This window comes from Artemia franciscana, unplaced genomic scaffold (genome assembly GCF_032884065.1).
Source record: "Artemia franciscana unplaced genomic scaffold, ASM3288406v1 Scaffold_1262, whole genome shotgun sequence".
In the NCBI taxonomy this organism is placed as follows: Eukaryota; Metazoa; Arthropoda; class Branchiopoda; order Anostraca; family Artemiidae; genus Artemia; species Artemia franciscana.
Window position 1 is genome coordinate 70,934 of NW_027062775.1, and position 6,932 is coordinate 77,865.

Sequence of the window (6,932 nt, forward strand, 5' to 3'; positions counted from 1 at the left end):
AGGTAAGGACATATCCTTAAATTTTGATTTCCTGACTAAGGAAACATAGGAAAAGAAACCCTAAAAGATCCTTAAAACGATTGAGGATTTTATAATTTCTTAGCAGGATTAAGGAAACAACAACAGAACCTTTTAAATTTTACTTGGTAATCAGACTAAAAATACATTCTAAGACCACACTGTTTATACACGACGTTCAAAAAAAACTTAAAGTATGAAAAAACTAAAATAAATAAGAAACCAAAAGAGTATGATCAAATAGTTCGTGGTAACGAACTGTAGTAAGGAGCGACCCGGCTCTATAGAAACCAAAACTCTAAAAAATGGAATTTTGACACCAATAGCTACATCAAAAGAATCGCATTTTAATGCTGATTTTAAATATATAAGTTTCATCAAGTTTAGTCTTACGCACCAAAAGTTACGAGTAAACCCTACTGTAGAAGTTTCAAGCACCTATCTACAAAAATATGGAATTTTGTATTTTTTGCCAGAAGACAAATCACGGGTGCGTGTTTATTTGTTTTGTTTTGTTTGTTTTTTTCCAGGGGACATCGTATCGACCAAGTGGTCCTAGAATGTTGCAAGAGGGCTCATTCTAACGGAAAAGAAAAGTTCTAGTGGCCTTTTTAAGTGACCAAAAAAATTGGAGGGCATCTAGGCCCCCTCCCACGCTCATTTTTTCCCAAAGTCAACGAATCAAAATTTTAAGATAGCCATTTTGTTCAGCATAGTCGAAAACCATAATAACTAAGTCTTTGGGGATGACTTACTCCCCCACAATCCCTGGGCGAGGGGCTGCAAGTTACAAACTTTCACCAGTGTTTACATATAGTAATGGTTATTGGGAAGTGTACAGACGGTTTCAGGGGGATTTTATTTTGTTTGGGGGTGGGGCTGAGGAGAGGGGGCTTTGTTGGAGGATCTTTCCTTGGAGGAATCTGTCATGGAGGAAGAAAAATTCAATGAAAAGGGCGCAGGATTTTCTAGCATTACTATAAGAAAACAATGAAAATTAAACATGAAAACTTTTTTCAAATGAAAGGAAGTAGTAGCATTGAAACTTAAAACGAACAGATATTATTACGAATATGAGGGGTTCTAATAATACTTTAGCATAAAGAGCGAGGTATTTAGGAGGAGATAAATACCTCGCTCTTTATGCTAAAGTATTTTTAGTAATTTCAACTATTTATTCTACGGCCTTTCTGATTCAGGGGTCATTCTTAAAGAATTTGGACAATTACGATTTAGTGTAAAGAGCAAGGTATTAACGAGGGTACAAACCCCCTCGTATACATAATAAAAATATAAGGTTATGAAAGTTTGTTACGTAAGTTAATTCTTAAGTTACGTATATTTTTTACTAATAAAAACGTTCGTTAAAAATTAAAAGTTCTAGTTGCCTTTTTAAGTAACCGAAAAATTGGAGGGCAACTAGGCCTCCTTCTCCACCCCTTATTTCTAAAAATCGTCTGATCAAAACTAAGAGAAAGCCATTTAGCCAAAAAAGAATTAATATACAAATTTAATTTTAATAATTTATATGCGGAGAGCCAAAACCAAACGCATTAATTCAAAAACGTTCAGAAATTAAATAAAAAAAAAACTAATTTTTTTAGCTGAAAGTAAGGAGCGACATTAAAACTTAAAACGAACAGAAATTACTCCGTATATGAAATGGGTTTTCCTTTCCACAATCCCTCGCTCTTTACGCTAGAGTTTGACTCTTTGCCACAATTCTACTTTTTAAAACAATTAAAAGCTATAGCGTAAAGAGCGAGGGATTGTGGAGGGGACAACCCATTTCATATACGGAGTAATTTCTGTTCGTTTTAAGTTTTAATAACACTCCTTACTTTCCTTTAAAAAAATTAGTTTTTTTTTATTTAATTATAAGTCAGAGCGAATTGAAATTGCGATTTTTTATAAGTAAAATGGGGGTAATGCATGAATGCAATCAGAAAATTTCTCAGGGGGGGGGGGAGGAAGAGAAAGAAGGGATAATTACCAAGAGCTTTTAAATGAAAAATATTTTTCAACAGCTTATTTTTATATTTTCTGTCTTTTCTTTCCTAAGGAGAGGAGAATTGTCCTGATGATTGATCTTTGCCTGAAAATATGGGTTCCAGGATTTGATCCTGACTGCAGCATGACAGACTGAAGGATCCTTGCAATAAAAAAGCATCGTTAACTAGCCAATAGATGAGATATTGTCCCCTGGCGTCCTTCTGATGGTACCCACGACTACAGGTCCATTTTCCGCATTCCAGTCCATACAATCCATATTCATATGGTCCATTTTATTGGGAAATGCCTAAACATTAATGTTATGAGACCAAAGAAAAACCTAGCAACAAAATATCATTTAAATGATCTTGTGAATCACACCAGATCCTAAGATTTTGGATAAAAAATGTACAATCTATATTTATTTGCTGACCGTTTTCAAATTGTCGTTGTGTCTTTGACAAGTTTCAAATAAAGAATATGGCACAGCTTAGATACCAATAGAGTTATGAAAACTTCTATCTTGCCGATGAGAAGCTTTTGGTACACAGCTGTAAACTTTGAAAGTAGTGAAAGTAGGTTAGATACATAATTAAATTCTTAATCATAATTAAGTTCTGTGTAATTCCCACTTCCTAGATGACTACATTAATATTATAAATTCTGAATATTTGCAGGAACTGACAGATTAAAATAGGTCAGTTCCTGTCACATGCTTCGATGTTTATTTCCTTGATTTATTGAATATAAGCCACCGTTTTAGAATACTTTATTCAGTTCTTATTCTGTTTCTGTCCTCGTCGTGTGTACATTTACTGTATTATATGTGTAAATAAACATTTTATACATTTTAAATATTTTTATACACATAAACTTTATGAAAGTTAGAGACACTTGACATCCTCTACCGGGCGAACCCCAGATTGTAGGCCAACGCTACCATAAGACTCTCGAGAAGAGAGCACAGAGAAATAGAGTCACAATTTACAGAGAGTAAAATAGGAGAAACCTATACAGTAAAGTAGTAGAGAGTACTTTTTACACAGCTCTGAACTTGGCGCCTCCTCCAAGCCCGCGCTCCGACGCGTAGATCGTACTACAACACCATAGGCGGGAATACAGTTATGAAAACCCCTATCTTGCCCATGAGAAGCTTTTGGTACAGAGCTCTGAACTTGGCACCTTCTCCAAGCCCGCGCTCCGACGCGTAGATCGTACTACAACACTACAGGCAGGAATACAGTTATGACAACTCCTATCTTGCCCATGAGAAGCTTGAATAGTTTTGTTGAATACGGCCAGTTTCCTGTCTCTAGCCGCTAGCATCGCTACTGCGCACAGTATCCCAAAAATAAATCGAGTTTTCATAACTGTATATTGGTATATAAGCTGTGGAATATAGTGAGGTTGCACTTTTTTTTTGTATTTACTCATCTGAATAATCATGCTTAACATTACAAACCGCATGTTTATTATAGCTTCCGGGACAGTGTGTCATCATTATAGCAAAAACTTGAGTGGATCAGATCTTTTTTCACTTTATTGCAACCAAGAGAACGAAGTCCCAATTAACACTAATATTTTCGTAAATTATCCAAATTCTGTTTCAGTAATCTGTCCAGAGTAATTACCATTTGAACTCTTCCGTTTTTCTTCTCCATCATCATTTGTTTTAAGCATCAATTGCTTTATGATATGACAAAAGCTATATTATGTTATAAGCGGCGAAAACTCATCGCAAACGAGTTTGCGTTTGATGAGATAATGAAGAGACCTACCCAAGCTAGTCTGCAAGTGGCACTAGTTCAAATCATGGTCGATTTTAGTGTTTATTGTTAATAAAATCTTATATGCTGATGTTCTTCAGACCAATTTTTAATCCTATAGAGGAAACTGTGGTAGAAAATCGCTGTACTTTTCACGTTTTAAAACATTGTACATTGTACTTAATTACTTTGTACTATAAAAAAAAAGTTTTTTGCTGCATCTGACGTTGGGACTGAAACAAGGCCATATGCAAGGGAACCCGAAAATATTTGTCTGACCTGTAAACACGTAAAATAATGGATTTGTTCTACGTTTTTTTTGTGTAACCCTCCTCCCCCAAAAAATTCCTTTTGTGACCCCCCCTAACAAAATCTAGATTTGGCCCTGGGCTGAAAGAGCAGTCGATTGATATCTTCCAAGAGCTGTCGTATGACATCTGGAATAAACAATGAATCGCCAAACCAAGGGATAAGAAAAATGAATGAAAAGGTTGGCGATTTCTAAGACAGAAACTGGAAATAAAACGAAGAGGTGAAAGATTTCTTGTCTGTCAGATGTATACAAAATATATACAATTTAGAATTACTACAGTTGGAATTACTTAAGTGTGGAAGAATGTGGATCAGTAGCAAGATAACAGTTCCTCGTCTGGACTGCTGAAAAACAAGGATTATTGAATCGAAATAACAAGCTTTTTTGAATCAATTAAAATAGTTACTGTAATGACCAAGGCAGTGGGTAGGGGGCAGCCGTCATATATAGAAAAATTTCTATCCTGTTTTAGGTTTTAATGCTGCTCCTTATTAACATTTGAAAAACTTTTTTTTTAATTTATCCTATTGCATTCATTCTTATCTTTTTTTTTACTCTTCTTTTTGTATTTTTCGGGGGCTGAAGGTTGAGGGATCATAGCAGGGTAAGACAAACGATGAAGAAATTAATAAACTTGCTTTTCCGAAAAAAAAAATCCGCTCGTCTTACAACCTAAAACATGCAGAATCAGTATATGATACTAGGGTATGGGACCGCTGCTATTGATGTTAAGTAAAGATCTCCATCTAGCAGTGTCTAGAGTCAATCTACAGAAGATATTTAGGAACTGTTATTGCCTTCCAACGTTTAAACGACAATAATAAAGCTAAGAAACATGTAGAAAGCTACACAAGATTTGACCCGTCCTGGGTCATATCCTTTCCAAATTTTTTGAAGTCAAGCTCAATGAATACCATTCAATTGATGAAAAAATGATTCCTTCCTAGGAGCGAAGAAACTTGAGACAAAAATATACCAAAAAAAAAGAAGAGGGGAAAAAGTGTTCACAAGAACTGGTGTGTCAGGTTGTGCACATGGTTTTGAAGTTTATCAGGGGCATTCTAGTTGGAGTTGTCATAGAGCCAGATCTTGAAGCTGAAGGCAACATATTTTTACTTCTGATGAAAATATTGCCAGAGAAAATAAGCTACAAGATTTTCTTTGACAATTGGTTTTCGAGCTTGAAATGAATAAGCTTGCTAAAAATCAAAGAATTCCCTTGCATTTTTACGTTGAACAAAGCGCGACTGAAGGGCTGCCCACTCCGCTTAGATGGTGAAATTTAGAAAAAGAAAGAGAAACGTCAGATTACAGGACTGATATTTATTCCGGCTTTATTGCAGCGAAATGGTTAGATAACACCATGGTTTGCTTGGCTTCGACGTATGCAAGAATTACGCCACAGAATTCATGCAGGCGCAAGAACGTCAAGAATAAATCCAAGGTTGAAGTTTCAACGCCTGCTATTGTTTATGAGAACAACCGTCATAGGAGTATACATTTAGTAGACTTGCTGACGGATATGTGCCACAGTCATCTTCCAACACTAAAATGAAGTATCGGAATCTTCTGGTGGCTTTTTGACGCAGCAGTATGCAATGGCTGACTTCCTTTAAGGTCAGACGCCAAAGCACTTACTTCAAAGGACATACGGACCGATGATCTTGAGAGTCTTCAGGTCTGAAGTTGCTGCAGGGTTCTATGCCATGGCGTGTGTTATGCCCCAACATAAACATGGCAGACAATTCCAAAATGCTGAAACAAATCCTAGTCCCATTCTAAGTCGCAATCGAAATTGACCGGTGATATCTGCTCAAGCTGATGGACTTGATCATTGGCGAAAAGATTGACAAGCAAAGCCACTGCAAAAAGTGCAAATAAGGATGTATCATTTTTGAATGTAAAAAAAGTGATCTACCATTTTGCCTTACTGCGAGAAAAAACACCTGTTATAAAGCCTTCCACACCAAGCGAAAGTTCCCTCATGTTCACATAGTTGAGAGTCTAATGTTATATTTTTGCAGCATGGTCTAAAATTGAAAATTTTGAATAAATCATACCAATATTTTTTTTTCTCAATAGTCTGACCTAGATACCAAATGGGAAGCGCTAGAGATTTTTTATGGTAATCGTTCCTATAGGGGCCTGTATAGGGTTTAAACTATATGGTTATTAAACTATAAACTATTTTCCAGAATGATAATACAAGACATAACACAACTAATGAATGATAATGACACAATTTTCGAAGAGTGTACAGGAACTACAAAAACCATTTTTGCCATTTCGTACTTTAATTTTATGGTATGCCATTGACATTAATACCACTGTTGAAAAAATATGAGCCAAAGACATTTTTAGGTGATATTCACAAGATGACTAACGACACCGACTTAGTCTCTCATCTGATATTCGGGACTGGCAAAAGGCTACCTGATCGACAGCCGAAAGAATATAAGAATTAGTTAGATTTGGAAAGCGGACCCAGGCTGCTTCTGGAATATTTTTGCTAGAGGTTTTTAGTGCCAAGTCCAAATTATTACCCTTAGAGCCTTAAAACAACCTATGGATTTCACTACTTTCTGTGTTTTGTTACTCATAATTTCAGAAATAATTACGTTTTTTTAGACCTTGGAGAATCCTAACTGAATTTCCAAATATGTTCCGCCGATTTATTAAACAAGTTAGTTCAGACAACGAAAAGGTAGTCACATTGGTGTAGTTTTCTTGGTTTCAATATCAAACTAACGGGGGGGGGGGTTAAAGTGGAACACTCTATTTAGAAATAATATACTGTAAGGATTTTAGGACGCTTACAGTGGTCCCAGAATTTTATAGTGTTT